General features: G+C 34.0%; 1 pseudogene; it reads left to right on the top strand.

The window, feature by feature from the left end:
* The first annotated feature begins 14872 nt into the window (after positions 1-14872).
* Positions 14873-17473, top strand: LOC149250609 (putative mannitol dehydrogenase; annotated as a pseudogene).
* The last annotated feature ends 5590 nt before the right edge of the window (positions 17474-23063 follow it).

Here is a 23063-nt window from a genome sequence, read left to right as displayed (position 1 = left end):
AATGCCATCCATATAGCTTGTCTCACATTGAAATCTTGTTGACTAAACATAATTGTAAGATGATATAGTTAGTTACTAAAGTGAATATTTTACCTAACAAATAATCTCCACGTTTTCAAGGCAAGTATGACAGAAACTAACTCTAAATCATATACATCATAGTTCCTTTCATGGATTTTTAACTTTCTGGACTCATAGGCTATAACAATACTATCTTGCAGTACAACTCTACCTAATCTCTCCATACACGAATCAATGCAAACTATGAGAAAGCACTAGACACAACTCAGACACTGATAATGGAGGTGCCAAAAAAGGCACCAAACACCACTTTGGCACCAATAGTATAGGAACTAACGAAATATATTCCATCATTTAAAGATTCAATATATCACCACCCACATGAGAAAACAAGGAAACAACCAACAAGGTGGCAACAAACTAGCAACAAGGACAACAACCAACCCCTGGGAAATAGATAGGGAAGTGCGATGATCCAACCACAACACATCAACAAAGAGGAACCGCCATAACCAGCTTCCATCTCAAGCGAGTGAGGCACCTACTAGATCGAGTGTTCACATTTCATTGGGATGGCTAGATGCACGCACATGGTACCAGTTGACTACTCTTTTGAGTAGATCTTATTATTTGTGTTCTTCTCAAGTTTCGGGAATGAAACATGTTTAAGGGGGGAGCAATGTAGTATACCTGGGGGGGATAAACTTGAGTACACAAGGAGGTACCCAAAGTAATAATGAGATATAAGGATAATAAATAAATGGGTCATAGTTAAAAAATAAAGTGGTTAACTAAAATAATGTAAGGGATCACTAGTAGTTAGGAAATAATGTGATAAGCCCATTGTGTTGGATATATGATATTGAGAGACCAATGGTTATTACCCATGGTATCATATGTTTGAAGCCTATATAGAGGCTAGAGACTCTCCATTGAGAGATGTCAAGGATTATTGTTAGATCTATTACATAGACCGCTTCTTTGAAAGTTTGGGTTAAATTTTTCCAAAGAAATAAAAGAGTGGGTGTGAAAAAGTGCTTGTTCGATGTGAAAACTGTGAAACAAGGATCATTGGGGAAATTGCATAATTATATATGTCATGGGTTTCAAGAAAAATAGAAGAATTTAATGATCCACTGTTGCATTTCTACATTTGTCTCTCCAGGAAAAGGAGCATTGGAAAAGACAAACACTAACACGTTCCTTGGCTCCAATATAATATTGATAAGGAATTTCTTAAATATGTTCTCTAAGAACTCTAACTACTACAAGATCACTCACATATCCTCTACACACACTCTTGGATATTTTCTTATCCATAACTTCTCTCGTGGATACCAACTTACTTCTTAGCTTAATTACTATCTTCTATGGGTTATTTTTGAAATAAAATCATGGCCTCCCATCTTTCTTTTATAACAGTTCTCTCTTTTCGTCCCTTCTTGCTACTATAAAAGCTATTATACATCTTCCTAAGAATGTTGTACAACCTCCATTGAAAATTAGATGATTTCTCTCATTTTCTCCAATAAGAAGCTTGTGCTATCATAAATAATTAGATTGATTCCCTCACCCACCTCTTATATGAATATAAATACTCCATATTTTAATAACTAATTAAAACTATCCTTTTAACAATCACATCCATATATTTATTAACTAATATTTAAAGAATTAAATAATGACATGCATATATTTATTAAATAATATTTAAAGAATTAAATAAAAATTATATAATAATGCCCTTTAATTTAATGAAATTGTATGGGATTATAATCATGTGATTTTCACAACCCTTTGCTATTATTTTCAATATACAATATTTTCATATCAAAACATCAGTTGCTTTTACTATTTTCGAGACACACTATCCACATATTATATATTTAATTAGGCCAATAGGCCTTTCCTATGCATCAACAATTGTCAACACTTTTACCCTCCTCCATTGGATCAAGTGAGACACTTTCAATCGTTGATTTGACATGTGACTGCTTTTTCCAAATATGCACATGGCAGGATATTTTTTACTACTTTTGCCCATTCTTTTATGTCATTCTTGAAGATATTTTTGTTGCTTTTTCCCATTCTTTTATGTCACTCTTGGCCTCAGAGTTAATAGTTTCTTTGGTCTGCCAGTTGTTTTTGTTGTTCTTCTTCCTTGGGTTTTGGCAAGCACTGTTCTTCTTCCTTGGCTTTTGGCAAGCATTAATTAGTATTAAGCATTTCTAATTTTCCTCAAGAGGCTAGGCTTGCAGAGGAGACAATCGACGCAATGTTGTGGCGTTAGCAAGCGATCGATCATATCTGTGGCCTTCCCAACTTCATTTTCCATCCTTCGGAAACAATTGTGTAAAGCATAGTTTGAGTTTGACAGAGTTCTATCAGATGACAACGCTTGTCAAGCCTGGCGATAGATACTCGGAATTCTTACCAATAAATTTATATATTATATTTTCTCTTGTTGTTTCTTGCCGTCACTAATTTTATTGATGGAGCAGACACCAAGATTTCCAGCATAGTTTGTTGCTGCTGGCTGCAATCTAGTTTAGCTGGTTGCCTGGATTCGAAGCTGTACCACGGAGCAGCAGTATCTCCATCCGTGTTTGTTGTAAAAACAACATACAGTAACCTTTTATCAAAATATAAATAACCTTCATTTAAATCTAGTAGTTATTAAAGCTCATATCCATTTCACTCCATCTGAGATAATAAAAATTTGATAAAATATCCAAAGATCTAAAGCAGTTGCCTTCAACCGTTAACCTTGAAATCCTATTTAGCCTCTTACACAGTGGTAAAGAAAACAAGGCAAAGCTAGGCAAAGTGTGTAAATGTTTGCATTTCGAAAGTATTTTATAAATAGCCCAATTCATTTGTGTTGTAACTGCATGTTAAACATTTTGAAGACCTTATCTAAACACTGACACCGAGGACAAGTTTAATTCTATTAAGATGTCCAGCTGTTCACATCGTGAACATTTAGCGTTGGAAAATTAAAATAACAAACTAAATCATTTCTTTATAATACACATCTTAGTTCTTTGATTGAGGCATTCTGTCATTTACATAAAAGGTAAAGTAAATACGATGAGTCCTTCCAAAGAATAATGTCATTTAAAGTTTAGCGTCTTGTATTTGACTTCACGTTCTTACAATTGCAATGGAACTTCTCTAGCTCGATTACGGTTTCCAATCTCTGAACAGTGAAAATCTTGAACAGACAATATGCTATACATTATGTTGTTCTGAGAAATTTTTGCATAAAATTTTCACAAGAAACTTGTTCCAACCCTTGTCTGCCTCCGCGTATGCTTCGTCTTTTCAAAGAAAGATCAACAACATTGAACAGGATTGCAAAGTGTTCGATTTTGTGCCAAATCTTCGGGACCGAAAAACTCAACGAACAAATACTTTAGTGGACCACCAAGTTCATAAAATCACAGAGGCATTAACGTCTGCCAAGAAGTGGATGTTTATAATTATGAGAAAACCATATGCGGTTTTGGTTTTTGTTTGAATAGATTTCATTTGGCAATAAGTGTGTATGTCGAGTATGTACGATGATTATGTTTATATACGTCGAATATGTGCGATGATTATGTTTAGGCCGATAGAACTTTTTATGCATTAACAATCGTCGCATCCAAGCATTGAAATTTTAGAAGTTGGGTTTATTGTGCATATGAAAGAGCATATGTTCATGGTTTTGAAATTTTACTCAGAGAAAAGGAAAGAGGGATTTGGTATTGCATATGAATGAGATGTGTTTTTTTTATACGCTTGGCCATCTATAGAAGTTTCTTGATTTTGGGTAATTAACTTAACCTCTTGATTTTGGGTAATTAACTTACTCTAAAATGAAATAATACATTCAATGTATTCCTTGTAATATAGATATAAACAAAACATCTAAAGAAAAGTGATTGCACAATGATCGAGTCCAAGAAGACAAGGTTTTCCACAAACCAATTAACTCTTCTAGAAAAATTCAACAATTCCAATTTAATAATCCTATCAACCTCTCTTTGTATCTTTTGGAACAATTGCTAATATATATGCCGTAATAATTTAGGGACTAGAACTTGGCGGTTATAAAATCAATAGGTTGGGTGGATACCAAAGTCGCATTGCTCAGTGATTAGACCTCTGCACACAGAGAGACCTGTGTTGCCAGGCATTCAAATGATATTTGCTAGCATAGAATATAAGATAACCGCATCAAGGTATGTCCACTACAAGTAATGCATTGCATGATCATTGCTTCAAATTCTAAGGCGGAAATGCTTATTTTACATATTAGACCATGTATAATTTAGTCCCTACTCAATTTAGAATTGACACAGGTCCTTTAAAAATATATATATTTTAAATGAAAAAATATAGTAGATTATAATAAAAACTTTATAATCTCAATCTCATTATATTCTGGTGAAAAATAAGTAAAATTTTTATATAATTTTAAATAACATAATATAAATAATTTTAATAATATAATATAATTATATAAAATACCTATATTATATAATATAATTTTATATAATTTTAAATAAAATAATAAAAATTAAAAAACACTTCTGATTATTTTATAAAAAACAATGTAAGGTAAAATATATATATAAATTATTAGAATATATATATTTAAAGTAATATATATATATATATATATACATATATATTATTAGAATATATATATATATATATATATATAAATTATAATATATATATATATATATATATATATATATATATATATATATATAAATTATTAGAATATTAAAAATTTCAGTAACCCACTTTTTGCATTTTCCTTTTCGACCCTCTGCATATACGAAATGCGGATCAAATTCTCGAGCACAGACCATAAAAATTCCTCTTTTCTGGGTCAGAGTGGAATAAGGAAACGACACCATAGCTGCTACTGGGCATATTCGGAAGTGTTGAAAATATTTCTTCCAGATAATTCTGCGAAACTCAGTCAGCCCTCTAGGGATCTCACTCTAAATCTTATATTGGGCAGATGAAACACATGCCTCGTTAGGAATCCGCCCATGCCGTTTTTAAAGGTATATTTATTTCTGTCCGTTTCAAACTGTCCAAACTGTAAAAGGAAATGAAGGAAATCTTTGGGCGTCTGCGGAACTCATCTGAAAATATTATGATTATTTTCCCCTGTAATCTCTTTATTTAACTCTGCCGACCCTTGCGTTCCAATCGACTTTTGTGACGCAGTCAGCATTCGATAGGAATTCATTGCCGACCTCCACATTACATTTATCGGCATGTGACTAGTGTTGCCGTGCTGCAAACTCATAGGAGATATTGTCCATTTAAATTACAGATTCCATTGCGAATCGCTGAGCCAGAACTGAGCATTTGATCGAAAGAATGGAAGCTAAGCGTGGCAGTTTTAGTGTTGGGCAAGTCCAATTGAGGAACTTCTGCCCGGCAGACTTGGAAGACTTTTACGAATGGGCTAGTGACGAAGAAGTGACCAAGTTTATGACATGGGAAGCTTTTAAATCCAAGGAGAATCTCAGGGAGTTTCTGCTGAAGGTGGTGATTCCTCACCCATGGTTTAAGGCTATATGTTTCAGAGGGAAGCCTATTGGTCACGTCATGCTCAAGCAAGGAACCGGTATTCACAACTGCCGAGCCGAGATGGGGTACGCCATCGCTAGAAGATACTGGGGGATGGGCTTCACCACCGAAGCGGTGACAACAGCACTTAAAATGGGATTCAAAGAATTGCAGGGAGTGAAGAGAATTGAAGCTCTTGTGCCAGAGTTCTGGAGAAGGCCGGATTTGTTAAGGAAACTTTCCTTCGTAACTACGTCCACCTGAAAGGAGCCGTTAGACACTGTCTACTATTTAGCTATGTTGTTTAGACATCAGTAACAATATCAATGTGACTTCCATTCCCTAAGTCCAAGCATATTTTGGAATCTGTAGCGCGCTTGTATGATACTAGAGATATATAATAAACATTCATCAAATATATTACAATGGTTTTAGTACGGGCAATGATGTGTATCTTCGTGGATTCCTGTTTCTATTAATATTAATATACACTTTAATTGACCGCAAATAAATGGTTGTTTTGAATAAAAAATGATCGTTTTAAAAACCACCATCTTTTAAATAATATGTTAAAGAAAAGGACCTGAAATAAACCGTAAAGAAATGGTAATGATAACTGGTAAGAAAGTATGATTGGTTTACAATTTTTTACATTTACAAATCCAAAATAATTATTTTATTAATAACTATATAGATAATAATTGTAATAATTATTTTATTCTGCTTTTGAAAATGGTTGGTGTTAGAAATAGTAAGTCCAATATTGGAAGTCTAGCCTGAGTTTGCATAAAGCATTAGCTAGAAAAAATTCAAGCCAAGTTAGTTTGATGATTCCACATTTAATCAGTGTTGTGGGTGAAAACCAAGAGCACAACTTTGTGGATGTGTATGTGATAATGATTAATGAATATAAATTTTGTTTGTGTAGTACTTGTTGGAAAGGCAGAGGAGGATAGGTACAAATTTCACACACACAATAACACAAGTTGCGGCTCTTCTATTGATCACACAAAATTACAATGAACCCGTTGTACTGTATTTAACCTTTTCAACTAGTGACTCTCTCAAAATAACTTTGACATGCAACCACACTCTAGATTCTACTTTAACTAAAATAAGACTTAACTCAACTTGATTTAGTTAATTGACTCTCTAATCTTTGATAACTCTCCATGCAGGAGTAATTAGAAATTTTTAACACTCCCCCTTAATTACAACAGCTAAACTAAGACATAACTCATGACAACTCAAACATGTTTGTTGGTCTATGTCTTAGCTAGGATTACAACACCCAAGTTTCCTCTGTGAAACTCAAATAGATCTTTCGATCATGACTTAGTAAATATATGAGCCAATTGATCAGTCGATTTGCAAGGCAGCAAGTAAACTTCTCCATTGCTTAGAAGTTATCTAACAAAATTTTATCTAGTATCAATATACTTGTTCTTTTGATAAAACACACTATTATTGGATAGTGCAATGCTTGAGGTGTTTTCACAATATATTGTTGTTGATCCTTGTTGTTTCTGCTTGAGTCCATCCAATATTGTTCTTAACCACACTGCTTGACATGTTGTTGATGTTGCTACTACATATCCTACTCCTGCTAACGAAAGTGTCACAATAGGATGCTTCTTATATTCCCATGAAATCACACTTGAACTAAGATGGAAGACATAACCAAAAGAGTTCCTCATATCATCCATATTGTGTGCAAATCACTATCTATATATGCAATTAAATCCTTCTTCTCTGTCCTTGCATACATTATGCTACAATTTGTAGTTCCTACTATGTATATTAGAATTATTTTTCCCGCTCTCCAATTTGAGTCTTTTGGAGTCTCCATAAACTTGGAAATCAAACTAAATCCTTGCATAATATCGGGTCTTGTAGCTGTGAGATACGTGAGGTTGCCAACCAATATTTTGATTAGAGTTGGATTGAAATTTGATCCTTCATCATCCTTAACTTTATACCTGGTGTAGGGGTAGGTTTACAATTTTCCATCCTCAATGTTTTCAACAAATATTTAGCATATCTATTTTGAGAAATAAAAATTCCCTTCTCGAATTTTTCAACTTCTATGCCAAGAGAATATTTCATAAGACCAAGATCTGTGATCTCAATTTTTTCTTCATGGCTGCTTTAAATTAATCTAACTCGAGATCACCAGTATAAATCATGTCATCCACATACAAATAAACAATAAAAATCTATCCATGCTCATTACATACAAGCAAACAATCAAAATATGTCCATGCTCATTTACCTTTCTGTACAAGGTAGGCTTAATGTTTCCTCTAAAAAATCCATTCTTGATCATGTAATTATCAATTATGCTATACGAATCCCTTGGTGCTTACTTAGCTTACTTATAAATTCTACTATCCCCCATATGCTTTCCATCTGTCCCATCACGTAAATGATTTAAAATATGATCGTACCTTTGTTAACTATTGTGTCGTATGGCAACACCACGTCCTCCGAGAATTGTTTCATTTCTATGGGAATAGGTGGGTAGAGGCTCAACCCCTTGGAGAGATAGGCATGTGCATAATGTATTTGTTTCAACTCCTGTTTACTGAAATTGTTGGATCCTTATTACCTTCTAATTACTTTCTTCCTTCTAAAATTCTATAAATCTCCTCCACGATTTGATATTTGATGTGGGGATGTTGAAGGAGAAGCCAAACAAACCATGAGAGTGCTACAGGCATTGTGTCATGGCCAATAAAACTAAAATTTAAATAAACATCTCGCAATGAAATTTCAAAATACAAGAACCCATAATCGTCTCGAGATCTCATGAACACAAATAGTAAGTCCTCAGGCACCTTATGAATAGTTCTGGAGGTGCTGCTAAATTGTTTCTTGCACGAGGAAATGATGTCCATAACAAACTCGTCAATGATCTTTAAGGCATATTTGAGTTTGACATCGATGCCTACCCCTAATCGTCTCATGAATCTCTATGCAAACTTGGGCATCATGAATCTAAGCGTAGCTACCTCCCCCGCAACCTCTATTTCCTTGGTAAAGGGAACATCCAGAAGGCTTGGACTCAAGCAGTAGGGCTCCATGCCAAATTCCCTGTTATAGATATTATCAAAAGTAAACACATGAATATGTCTTGAAGATTAATTATTCTGTAGCTGGAACAGGTTTTGACCAATATCAGAATCAATTTCCCATGGATAGACTCTTGTGAGTATACCAAGTCAGCACCCTGATATAGTTATCCTACGATACATGTCGTTGATTTTGGAGCTTTAATTCCAACACTGAGTGTTAAGCCCCTATACTACTAGTGTAACCCCTTATTGTTATTAGTACAAACCCCTTATTATATTGTTGTACCCATGTAGTCCCCATATTGTTATTATTGTGCCACATAGAAGCCCACTATTGTTATTATTGTGCCCTTACATTATTATTTTTATGTCAGCTCTGATTATATTATGACCCCTTAGACTCCTATATATAGAAAGGAGGCCTTGTCATTTGTATCATCCAGGAATTGTTCATTTGTGTAATGTAAAGGAGGTTGCCCCCTCGAAGTAGGTTCATAATGCTCCTCTCTTTGATATATAGAGTCATGATATCCTACTTTAGTTTTGGGATCACTCAATTTATCTTCTTGGGCTTCATCATTGACCAGTGAGATGTGACATTTCTGAACATCATTTAGAACTAAAAGCTCCTCTTCATTGCATTCCCAAGGATGTTGACCTTCACTAGATGATTCCAGCTGTGTCAGATTTTCTAGAGACAAAGCCTTTAGCAGGAGTTCGAATTGGTGAGCACCATTCAAATTGTCTGCATCAAATTGAAGTTTGTATTTTAATTTTGGAGCCACAATCCATTGGTTCACTTTCATAAGCTTCATTCTCATAAATCTGTTGGTTTTCATCTTCCTCCTTTTGAGGACCATTGAACTCATCAAGTCCAAAACACACTTTGCTTTTGTTTGAAAAATAAGACTTGATTTCATGAGCTTCATCCTTCACAGCCTCTCGAGCTTCCTCATTGTAGTTCTTAGGAGATACACTTTCTTGAGAATTCTGAGTTTCACTCTTGGAAAACTATTCAATTTGCTCTTCATTTTCAACTACAGAGACCTGATACCCTTTAGTGGTTTTTGAATCATTCAATTCATCCTCTAAACCTTCATCATTAACAAGTGATATGGGATTTTCTTGAAGATACTCTTTACTGCATTTTTCATCGGCTTGATCTTCACAAAATCATACATACCTTGATGAGGGAACACATTGTTATAGTCTACAAAATCGATTGAAATGTTTCTTCTGTTTCAAGAATAGAATCAATTATACCTCAACAAGGGAACATATCATTATTATCTAGAAGCCTGGCTCGTTTAATTTGTTCTAGAATTATTGCAACAGATCATTAGTGGCTGGGTTGTGTTTCATGGAGTAAAAAAACTTATAAATGTGGAGAAAACACATCATTACTATAAATACAAAGGAAACCCATTTTTTTTCCTGAAGAATAATATGTGAACAAGGGAACAAATCAGTACTGTCTTAAGAATTGATTTTATTTTGAACAGTCTCCTATACCGTGACTGCTTTTTCAAGAACAGATTCATCCATAACTGAACAAGGAACACATCATTACTGTCGGTAAGGTTGAGCTTGTTTAATGGAGTATTGAAATCATTATAGCAAAGGGAACACATCATTAATATTAATACTAGGGGAACTAGAATAGAGTCAAGGCATTCCTAAACTAGCGAACACATAATACTGCCTTCAAAACTGTTTGAAGAATCAACAATTTCCTGAGCCGTGTCTGGTTCTGTTTCTTTATAATTACATGAACAACTAAATTTCTGCTTTGAAGTATCGCTCTCTATTTGTGTGTAGACACGAATCCAATCAACCTTGTAATGAGATGACTCACCTGCATGCTGGGAACCACTAGGCATTGGCTCATACATACTACAGACACTGTCCACTTTGGAACCATACAATTCATCAAGGCCATAAAACTGTTTGTCATTGTCTAGACTCTGAATAATGAAATTTGTCTTCATGAACTTCATCCTCAATAGCTTAGTTATGAGGTTGCAGACCAACATCTCAAACTCGAATATTCTCATAAGCTTCTTGAGGTTCATCGTATGATGAATGAATCAGTTGATGATCTCCAAATTTCAAAGAAGTTGCATTATACAACATGGGAAAACCATCATTTTGGCTACTGTTATAATTCTTATGTGATTTTCGTTCTTCATCATCGTGAGTTTCACTTTTGTAAACTTGTTCAATTTGCTCTTCTTTTTCAACTACATGATCTTGATATCTTTCAATTGCATCTGAATTCTTAAACCCATACTCGTGAGTTTCATTATTAACAAGTGAGATGAGATTTTCCTGAATAGAAGTAGCTGAAATGTACTGTATGGTGCATTCTTCACCATCTCGAACTTCATTGGATGATGCCTCCTTTCTAAATAACAATTCTTTCTTGTCAATGAAAAACTGTCTCCTTTCTAATTAAGACAAGAAAAGGAATTTCTTTATGTATCCCATGGAGTATAACCTTTTATATGCAATTGTGTCTTATAACATGATAGTGTTGCAACCTAAGCCAACATAAAACATTGTAACAATCCTAGTTCCTTTGGGTGTGTTTTGAGAAATGAGTTCATCCTTTTATGTAAATGCACACCCCATTGGATCAGTGTTATATATTTCAACTTCTATGCAATAAATGGCCACATTGAGTTACTTGATATCTACCATTCTAGGAGATGCACTGGGATGATCTTTTGCTTGAATATGTGATAATGTGTTTGGCACTAGACTCTAATTCGTTAGCATGAAATAGGTTCTAGAGGGGTGTTATGAAAATATGATTGATTCTCCTCTGAACATCTCAAATCTCCACAAATCTGCGCATAGGTATAATACAAAGCCATGATATTTGTAGCTTGGATTTTTGAGAAGTATGAGGCATGAGATTGACATTATTTGGTTTAATCCCACACCAACATTTACTCATGAATTGATGAAACCAGAGCTCATGGGCATTTACTGCATTTTCATTCATATGAATTCACTTATTCCATGTGCAGTCAACTATATTGGAGGGTTAAACATAATTCTGGGTTTTTATACCCTCTTTGCCACCAGTACTCTACATTATTTTATGTTTTTTCATTTTCCAAGCATATTTTAGGGTTCTTTATTGCATATTGGTGCTCTTCTAAAGCAGCACACCTTTATGTATATGGAGACATAAAGGTAGTGGTTCACCATGTGGTCTTAAGTGGAGATTACCCATACTCTAACAATTAATCAATGCTCAAGCACAGATTTAGTGGCTGGGTTGTGTTTCATGGAGTAAAAACACTTATAAATGTGGAGAAAACACATCATTACTATAAATACAGAGGAAACCCATATTTTTTCTTGAAGAATAATACCTGGACAAGGAAACAAATCAATATTGTCTTAAGAATTGATTTTATTTTGAAGAGTCTCCTCAGCAGCGACTGCTTTTTCAAGAACAGATTCATCCATAACTGAAAAAGGAACACATCATTACTATCGGTAAGGTTGGGCTTGTTTAATGGAGTATTGAAATCATTATAGCAAAGGGAACACATCATTAATATTAATACTAGGGAACTAGAACAGAGTCTAGGCATTCCCGAACTAGCGAACACATCAATAATGCCTTCAAGTTCAAAGCTGTTTGAAGAATCAACAATTTCCTGAGCCATGTCTGGTTCTGTTTCTTTATAATTACATGAAAAACTTAATTTCTGCTCTGAAGTATCGCTCTCTATTTGTGTGTAGACATGAATCCAATCAACCTTGTAATGAGATGACTCACCTACATGCTAGGAAACACTAGGCATTGGCTCATACATACTAGAGACATTGTCCACTTTCGAACCATACAATTCATCAAGGCCATAAAACTGTTTCTCATTGTCTGGACTCTAAATAATGAAATTTGTCTTCATGAACTTCATCCTCAATAGCTGAGTTATGAGGTTGCAGACCCATGACTGATGTCATTCCTTCAGTTGCGGTTTGCGACCCATGACTGATGTCATTCCTTTTTTTTATGGTTGTTTTGCTGATTTCTTGATCGTATCTTCCATATCGCCCCCCAAAAAAATATGATTTTCAATATGTGCCCCATAAGACACAATATTTACCAAAACACTGTCATACTTAAAAAGACCAAATAACTGAAGAATTTTACAAAGCCCCAAATTCTCTTGCCAATAATTTTTTTTTATAAACTCTTTTATAAAATCCCTTATGCTTTTTTATATATAAAACAGATCTATTTATAGAATATCTTTTTATATAAAAAAAGCAAAAACCTTTATAAACTTGAACTTTTCAATATATCAAAAAATGACTCTAAAAACCTTCGAATACCTTTTATGTTAAAATCCTTCCATCTTTATGGCAAAACTTTCATATTTTATACACATTTATCACGGGGAATAACCCATAAACTTTTAATAAATCCGTCCTTCAAAAAACCCTAACACTTTAATATGGGTAAAAAGAATCCACCGAACTTTTAAAAAAGCCCTTCCGTAACAAATTTTTATGTCAGCGGTCACCACATGACGGTTTAAACAACTTTTCTTGACTTGGTTAACGTGGCCGTGACTGGTTGAGACCTGCGTATGAATTCTCTATACGGTAAAGATAACCTGCATATGCGGTAAGTTTTTCATCTTTAACGTGGTTCTATGCTAAGCCCAACAGCATTATAACACTCTGAATACCACTGTAAGGAGTGTTATAGGAAAAAATATTTCTCTCTTCTATTTCACTATTGTTGATTTGTTTTTTTGGCTTATTGTTGATTTGTTTTTTTTGGCTCTTTGTAATCACTCTGATACCAAATTGTTGTAAAGGAAGAGGAATTCACTTTAATTTATTGGAAAGGTAGAGGACTCAAAACACAAATTCACACACAAAATATATGAGGTGCTGCTTTTTTATTGGTCATACAAAACATGATTCTTACAATGAACCCGGTGAAGTGAAGGGTATTTAAACCTTTCTAATTAGTGATTTGCCTAGAATATCTTGACATGCACACACACTTAACTCAGTTAACTCATGCTCTAAATATGGATTGCACTTAACTCTTTATCCATCACTCATCTTGACTCACCACTCAACGCTCAACATTCATTTAACTCACTCATTAATTTTAATCAACTCCTAATTACCATTTCTAACATATTACTGTGTTAATGATTAAGAATATGCCCAATATTTTATAGTATGTGAATCCCTAAAAATATGCCCAACATTGCCATAAAAAATATATAATTTTGATCGAAGACCTACTCTGCCTCTCTACAAAACATAATATCCCACTCTAATTAGGATGGACTGAAAGATGTAGGATAAATTTCAAAAATTCATGTGCTCCCAATTACAAATTTAAAATGGATGATGCAGGGATGATATGGGCACCTACGATATGAGATGGGACGCAACATGTTTGGCAATTGCGAATGGACACAACGCTACAGTAGGCTGAACACCGCAACAACAGGGATAGCCAGTTCTGAAGATGGGACGTGAGGAAATCTGAAACGTTGATAAAAAGGTACGATATATTATGGTATTCGAACATACAACCTCTGCATTGATATGTAGGGTGAATGGGCGCTATCGGGGCACTTTAAATGGCCGATGGCAAGCCCGTTATTTGTTGTCGTTTTTAAAACAATCATTTCTTATTCAAAACTACATTTTATTTGTTGTCAATTAAATTGTATATTATTATTTTATATTTATTAGGCCGATAGGCCTTCCTTTGAATGAGTTTAGTCGTCTACCTATTGATTCTCTGATTGACATATGGCGTCCCACTAGCATCTGGTTTAATTGACATCTAGCATATGTTATCGGACTATTCCTCCCTCACCAAAACCGCTTTCCGATTTCTGCTCCTCCCACTTTCCGCTTTCTGCTCTTCCACGATTTCCTGCAATAATGTTTCTGGGTCCTTCCACAACCTGCTACAATAATGTTTCTGGTTTCTACTGTGCACGACCTGCCTTGCTGCCTAACTATGAATTTAGCTCTCGATTATTCAGTGGTCATCCTGCTATATCCTGCCATACTTGACCTTTTAAATACCCATCCCAACACCTGTTGTCTCCTCAAATCTGTTCTTTATATTCCTCTGCTTAGCTGCTCCTTCTAAGTGAATCAAATTTATTTATGAGTGTTGTGAAGAAAAGAAGATGGTTAAGGAAGTAGGTCAGCCTAATGTTCAAGGATGGGCTGCTAGAGACGAGTCAGGAATTCTCTCGCCCTTCAATTCCACTCGCAAGTTTCTCCTCGCTTTACTCTCATAACTGCTTTTATTGATACCCATTTGCAGAAAACTTACAATTAAATTGTTTGCTTCTATTGATACCCATTTGCAGAAAACTTACAATTAAATTGTTTGCTTCTATTGATACCCATTTGAAAAAAACTTACATTTAAATTGCCTTGAAAGGGAAACTGGGCCGCATGATGTTACTTTCAAGATCGTATACTGCGGAATCTATCACACTGATCTACATAAAATTGGTAATGAATGGAAAGCTTCCCAATACCCAATGGTTCCTGGGTAATGTCTTCATGATCTTCAACACTGCTTCACATCAAATAGCAAGACAGAAAGAGTATATGCCTAGAAGTTCATGCTCAATTTTAATTTACTCGCAATTCTATTTTTGCAACCATGAAATAGTAGGTATAGTAGTTGAAGTTGGTTCAGAAGTGAAGAATTTTTCTTCTGGAGATTGTGTGGGCGTGGCCTGTATGGTTGGAAGTTGCCATCAAAGGCCAAGAACAGTATTGTGAGGTGGTCATTTGGACGTATGGTAGCACCGATGTTGATGGTTCTGTCACTTTTGGAGGTTACTCATACTTGATGGTTTGTAACCAGAGGTAATTAATCATTATCCCAACTCATGCAACCATTTTTGTTTTAGGGCATATGGGCTAAACTCGCCATAAAAGGCTTCCTTTTTGTCCATATAATCTTGTTCATGTTTGGAATGGGATCAACGAGTTTCGGGAATCTCCCAATTGACTCAAAACCTCGGAAAATTTAATTGCGCCAAGTTCCGGCAGGCCTTGCCGAGATGGGTGGTTTGTCTCTTTTATATAAAACCAGAGACAAATGGCATTAATACTTTTTCTTTATATTTGTTAAATAGGGTTTTAATAATTTGGGTGGTTTGTGGGTTGTAAGTAGTTTTGTGGTGAAGGTACCAGAGAATCTTCCCTTGGATGCCGCTGCACCAAATTTTCTATGTGCGGGAATAACGGTGTACAGCCCCATGAAATATTTCCAGATGACGGAGCCTGGAAAGAGCCTGGGCGTGGTGGGGCTTGGCGGTTTGGGACACATGGCTGTCAAATTTGGAAAAGCTTTTGGGTTGCAAGTGACGGTGATAAGTACATCGCCTAGCAAGGAAAAGGAAGTGAGAGAAATTTTAGGAGTAGATCACTTTGTCATCAGAAAATATGAGAAATAGATGCAGGCTGCAGTCAAGTCTGTAGAATATATTATTGACACAGTCTCTGTTAATCATGCTGTGAAGCCCCTCCTTAATTTGCTAAAGGTGAATGGTAAGTTGGTCATAGATGGTTTGCCAGAAAAGCCTGTGCAATTTGCTGCTCCGACTGTTGTTATGGGTAAGTCCTCCGTGCCCTTTTGTCTTGTAGATAAAAGATATGAACAAAATTATATTTCAATCAAACTGAGAGTGTCAAAGGCATCCACAGCTTAGACAGATATGCTATCTCTAAATTTTGGATTTCTCTACTGTTTTCTTGAACAAGAATTTGGGTGTTAATCACATGGAAGCTGGGATTTAATTTTAATTTTGGTGTGTGCAGCCCATCGATTTGTTGTGGGGAGTTTGATTGGAGGAGTGAAGGAAACTCAGGAAATGTGTTATAGCTGGCGAGAAGCTTTTAGCTCTCATAGAAGAGTAGGTTTATGGCTGAATGAGGATGTGAGAAACTAGGAACTGTAACTCGTAGAATGTAATAGATGCCCGAGAGCTTGAACAATTTGGTTAATAAAGTTTGCATAATTATGTTATAGTTTAATTTTGTGTAATTAATTTATTTATGAGAATGAGAGCCTAGAAGAAGACATAGCTAACGAGCTCAGTACTGGATCGGGCTCTCAGCTACCTGGAAATTTCCACAAGTCTCTTGCAAAGGAGAGGACTAAGGTTTCTGGTGCCAAAGCCAAAGATGGAACGAGGACAATTGAGTCTACTGCTATTTTAGGTAAGAAGATTCTAAGGATCCATGAATGCTCAATCTGTAAAAATGGTTTTTCTTCAGGTCAGGCTTTGGGTGGTCAAAAGAGACGCCATTGGGGTAGCAGAGCTTCAGATACTATAATTACTAGTTATGGCAACAAGGAGACCCCTAAGCTACAACAGCTGCCTGCAAGAGTGGAACTATTGGACCTAAGCATGCCTGCCCCTTTTGATGATGATGGTGATGCCAGAGACCTCAATACTCTGGATGGTAATGCAGTGGATTTTCATGGAACTTCCCATGCCCAAACCCACAACGCTCCTTCCTTTCTGTCTTCGTTGATGAGCAACCACCCAAGGCAAGGACTGTTCTTGTACAATAGTGATGCTGATTTAAGTAAATATGATGAGGCAGATAGTAAGGTAGAAAGGATATTAGATTTGGTAGAGGGAGCCATTCAAAATTTCCAACGAGGGCACAATAATGGTTGCAATTGTAAGGCACACCATTCATTATCTGTGATTGACTCATTTATGTATACCTACGCATATAAATTTCTTTTTGTATAAGACCAATAATTTCTTTTTGTATAAGAGCAATAAATGGTAAGTATAAGTATTACAACAATGATATCATGAAACTTTGAAAATATTTAACAAATAGCTTTATAACCTTTGGATTCAAATGAGCGACTGCTCTATGCAAGATAACTAACACCAACTCAACTATCTCTTTGGTTTGTACCAAACATTGTGAACATGATTTCACCGATTCCCAACATCAATGAGAAAATTCCGTTGTTAATTTGTAGTTATTTTACATTTATGGATTAGTTAATTTAGTAGTTATTTTATGTTTTTAGATGAGTTAATTTTGTTAAATTTATTATATATTTTAAGAATTAAATGTAGGAAGTGTAGTATATATATATATATATATATATATATATATATATATATATATATATATATATATGAAGGAAGATGTAATTTTTTTAAATGAAGGTGCAAGGGAATTAGGGCAATAGCATAGTCCTCTTGTTCCCCACATTTGCTTGGAATAGGAGTTGTTGTTATGAAAGCTGGAAGATGTTGGACTGCTAGGTGAAACAGGACCTCCTACAATAACGTTTCTTTCAATTCTATTGTTGAATTTATTTTGTAATAGATATTTGTTTACTCATGTTGTTCTTATTTGGTTAATGATCATGTAAAAATAAAAAGAAAGATATTCCTTTCATCACTAATTTTGAATTGCTTGTTTGTTGGTTGAAGAGTGAACAGGAAAATATTTTTTTCCATAAGAAATCTCTTTATATTCCATATGAGGAATATAAATGTTTCGGTCCTTAGAGGATTGCTCATACATTAAGGCTAGAAGCCATTACAAAAAATATTCATTATGAACTCAATACATCACATGCAGGGATTGAACCTATTTGGGTGTGATAACAAGTTAACAACATTTATTCCAAGCACCTGAGCTAAATCTGGTTGATGTGTGTGTGTGTGTATAAGTTACCAGATTTCACATTTAAATTTGGATATAGATCCACCGTTGTTTTAAACATCAATAATTTGTTTTTACATTACATTAAGTCATTCTATGAACCATGTCACTCTTAACATGTTATTTTTAAGATTACTTACTAACTTGTTATCAACATTTATGCCAACCACCTGAGCTAAATTCGGTTGATGTGTGTGTGTATAAGTTAGCAGATTCCAAATTTAAATTTGGATATGGATCCACCAGTGTTTTAAACATTAATAATTTGTTTTTACATTGCATTAAGTCATTTTATGAACCATGTCACTCTTAACATGTTACTTTTAAGATTACTTACTAATAACATGTATGTGGTTTATAAAGTTTACATTTAATTCAATTATGTACAATGGCAGTGGTTTATAAAAATTATAATTTAATATATTTAAGATCCTAATTCAGAATTCCACAAAAACAATTGTTGAACTTCCGACTCTATCAATCCCTCTTAAGGTGATATGTGAGGAGATGCCAACCTAAAGGAAATATGCTACATGTCACTACCAGAATTAAAAAATGAAAAATTAGAAATGGAGTTTATTCAAGAGTGGGCTTCTCTAAGTCTATGGATCCCATTTTTGGTGCGGTCAAATTTATGGAAAGACCATGCAAAGTTCACAGCAACAATGGTCTGCACTGTCCATTGTGAACAAATAACGAGTAGAAATATTAAAAAGATTTATGAATAATTAAGTAAATGAAATATCAAAATTGTATCTTACTTGGGACAAGCACAGTAGATTTGATACAAACTACTCATTTTTAAATCAATTCAAAACATTTTAAAAATATATATTTATATATAAAGAAAGATTTCTCACCCTTTCTTTACAATATTTCCTATTACACTGCACTAATGTGGCAGGTTTCACGAAGAAAATGAATCAATGTTGGAGAAGAGTTACAATTGTGGAAGCATATGTTTGTGTAAAAGTTAACCAATACCCAAAATGACAATACAATTGAGATTTATATATATATATATATATATATAATAATTTAGACTGTAGATGTTATATGCTTTCCAATATTCATTATTTTCAATTTTTAATATGTTTTTGAAAAATACTTTTACTTTTTAATGATTCTTAGAAATTCAACCATTCCTAACTTCATCAGTATATAAGCCTCCCTTTGTACTTTTGGGACAATGAGAAGATGATACCCTTTCTTTCGAATCAGTTCCCTTTGCATTTTCATCTATTTTTTCGTCTATTTTTTGCCAGATTTGACATCTGTTACATGATTTAATTATCCTGCATTGTTTATGGAATGATATGCGTTGTTTATGGAATGATATGGCTTTAAAGTTAAGTCACTACGTGGGTTGTTGTTTTATGCCATGATGTTGCGTCTTTTTATCGTGGGCGGTTGGTTTATGCAATAACGTGGCTTGAAAGTTGCGCCACTACTCTTATCTATTGAAAGAAGCAAGTTCATCATGGTTTTAAGTGTTATTTGCAGTGTTTTCCCAGGAAAACCAGTACGCAGGTTCACGGAGGATTGTGAAGTCCAGAGTTCTCGGTTGTTTTACTTGCAGGGTTTCTAGATTCCTTGTATGTATCAGAAGTTAAATATAAAGACCTAAGAAGCCTTGTGCTGCATGCAGTAATTCTGAGCGGATTTTTGAGCTGATGCCAAAAGTGATGGACGCTTGCTAGACTTTGACTTTCTGTGCAGTTAATTTCCTTTTGCGTCTTCAACGACTTCCTAATAGTACGGTAGTTGTGAATATCGGTTCCTTGTTTGAGCATGAAGTGACCAATAGGCTTCCCTCTGAAACATATAGCCTTGAACCATGGATGAGGAATCACCACCTTCAGCAGAAACTCCCTGAGTTTCTCCTTGGATTTAAAAGCTTCCCATGTCATGAACTTGATCACTTCTTCGTCACTAGCCCATTCGTACAGGTCTTCCAAGTCGGCCGGGCAAAAGTTCCTCAATTCGATTTGCCCAACAGTAAAACTGCCACGCTTAGCTTCCATTCTTTCGATCTTCGACTCTCTCAAATGCTCAGCTGTGGCTCAGCGATTCACAATGGAATCTGTAATTTAAATGAAGAATATGAGCTATGAGTTTGCAGTAGCGCAACACTAGTCGAGTTGGATGAATGCTGAGGTGAAGATGGCGGAATTTATAAACACCTAAAACTGCGTCACATGCCGATAAATATAACGTGGAGGTCGGCGATGAATTCCTACCGAATGCTGACTTCTGGTAGGTAGCAACTCAGAATCTCTCAGTCAGTCTAATATGAAGATGCATAGTGTTGCAGAGGTCGGCAGAGCTAAATAAAGAGATTATAGGGAAAAATAATCATAATATTTTCAGATGAGTTCCGGCGCAGAGGCCCAAAGATTTCCTTCATTTCCTTTTACAGTTTGGACAGTTTGAAACGGCATGGGCGGATTCCTAACGAGCCATGTGTTTCATCTGCCCAATATCTAGGTAACCTACAATTTCACTTTGTAGAAGATATTCGAAGGGACATAAAGGAAGGTATCCAATAAAAGATTTAGAAAGAGAAGTTTTAGTTGTGTTTTGGGAGGGCTGTGGATTTATGTTGAAATCCCTAGAGGGCCGACTAAGCTTCAATATCGATGTTTGGTTGGTGTTCAAATTTGACGACAGCTGACTATGTAAATTGAAACATACATATATCAAAACATACGATAAGAACACTTCCAACACATTCTTACAAAAACATTTTTTAAAAGGTAATTTAAAACTAAATTGAGAAATTGGTACTCTAAAATATTGTAAATGTGCAATGTTCGCAGAAGTTTTTTGAAGAAATATTTCCAACGCTTCCCAATTTGCCTAGCAGCAGCTATTTAGTCTTTTCCTTATTCCATTCTCACCCAGAATATGTTTTAAAGTTCAGAATAATGAATGCGATGTATTTTGTGAAGTGCAGAAAAGAGGGATTTTCGAGAATTTGATCCGCATTTCGTATATGCAGAGGGTCGAAAAGAAAGATGCAAAAAGTGCGTTAACGATTGACAGGGACACTATTTTGGAATTTGTGCTTTTCTTGTTGATGTTAAGATCTGCTACGCTTACGCACAGTCACGTAAGACGAAGTATCTCCACGTAAGACGAAGAATCTCCACGTGTATTTTTTCTTTATTAACTTCATTGTCTTATTCGAATTTTGTGCATAGCTGTCCTATAAATGGGTGCAGCGTCCATGGGACCATTGATGTATATGCCTAAGATTATGAAAAAATTGTATGGTACAGAATTCAACTTCCTTTAATCTAAATTCTTTGAAACTCCATCAAGTTAAATTCAACTTTTTTAATCTAAGTTGTTTGGAGCTGACCAAATTTATGGTATACAATTCAACTTCTTTTAATTTAAATTTTTTGAATCTCCACCAAGTTTATGGTATAGTTAAGAAATACATTTACTAGTTATGGGAATAAATTCATCTTAATTATTGATTTATTAAAGTTTGGAGATCAAATCTCATTTTTTGCAAGTCTTTTTTTAGTGGTTGATAAATCTTTAATATCTTATTTATAGACCATCTGTAATTTTTTATTGTTTAAATTGTATTTTTAGATAATTGATTATTATTAATATTTTATATTAAAAATTATATTTTACGATAATTAATTATTATTAATATTTTTATATTAAAAATTGAATGGGTTACATATTTTCAAATTATTTTTATTTTAATTACATTTTTGCATTTATAATTAACATATTTTAGGAAGATAAACAATAATGTACATTATTATTATTATTATTATATATATAATAGTTAATATGGATATCCCAATAATTTGTCTATTTTCTACATTGAAATATTTATAAGTTAATTAAAAGTGTTTTTTAATTTTGTATTATTATATCTATATAAAATTATATTATTTAATATAAATATTGAAAAGTTTTATTTATTTTCAACAATGAGTACAATGAGATTGACATTATAAATCATTTTAGTTAAATGACTGTAGTTGTAATAAATCCTTGATATTTTCGATGTTTGTTTTAACTTGATAAAACATAAATAACACTATATTGATTTTGTAACTGCCTAGTTTTGGTCACCAAATTAGTACTATGTATATTTCCTCTATTGGAATTGGCTACTTTAATCTTTTTCTTAATTTTTTTTTGATCTGATGGTATCAACTTAAAAGATGCCACTATTTTCTTGTAATCCCACTAGATCAATAAATAAACTTCACACAATTAACTTTCTTGCATAACTAAATCATATGTTTCAAAGCTACTTAAATTAACTTTTTACAAAGCACACTGAAAAGGTTCACAAGTTATTTTTCAACAAATATGAAGATTACAGAAATAAAATTAAAAATAAAAATATTAAAATTGTAGTATCAACCAATTGTGAAAACATTAACATGGTTTTATAACCAGAATTAATAGTTTTAAGTTATAATAGTATTTTTAGATTTTAGGTTTTCAATATTAACCTAATTTATATAAGATTAAGTTTTAGTATTGTTAATATAATATATAATATAATATTCTCAATAAAATATTAGATATTAGTATTAAATTTAATATATATAATTGGTTTTAATAATAAATTTGAATCACTATGTTTTCCCTCTTCAAGGTTTGTCTTCA

This window comes from Pinus tabuliformis, chromosome 7, assembly GCF_031772625.1.
Source record: "Pinus tabuliformis cultivar Carrire ecotype Pingquan chromosome 7, CPIR1, whole genome shotgun sequence".
NCBI classification, from domain to species: domain Eukaryota; kingdom Viridiplantae; phylum Streptophyta; class Pinopsida; order Pinales; family Pinaceae; genus Pinus; species Pinus tabuliformis.
This window is presented reverse-complemented; position numbering and strand designations above follow the sequence as displayed.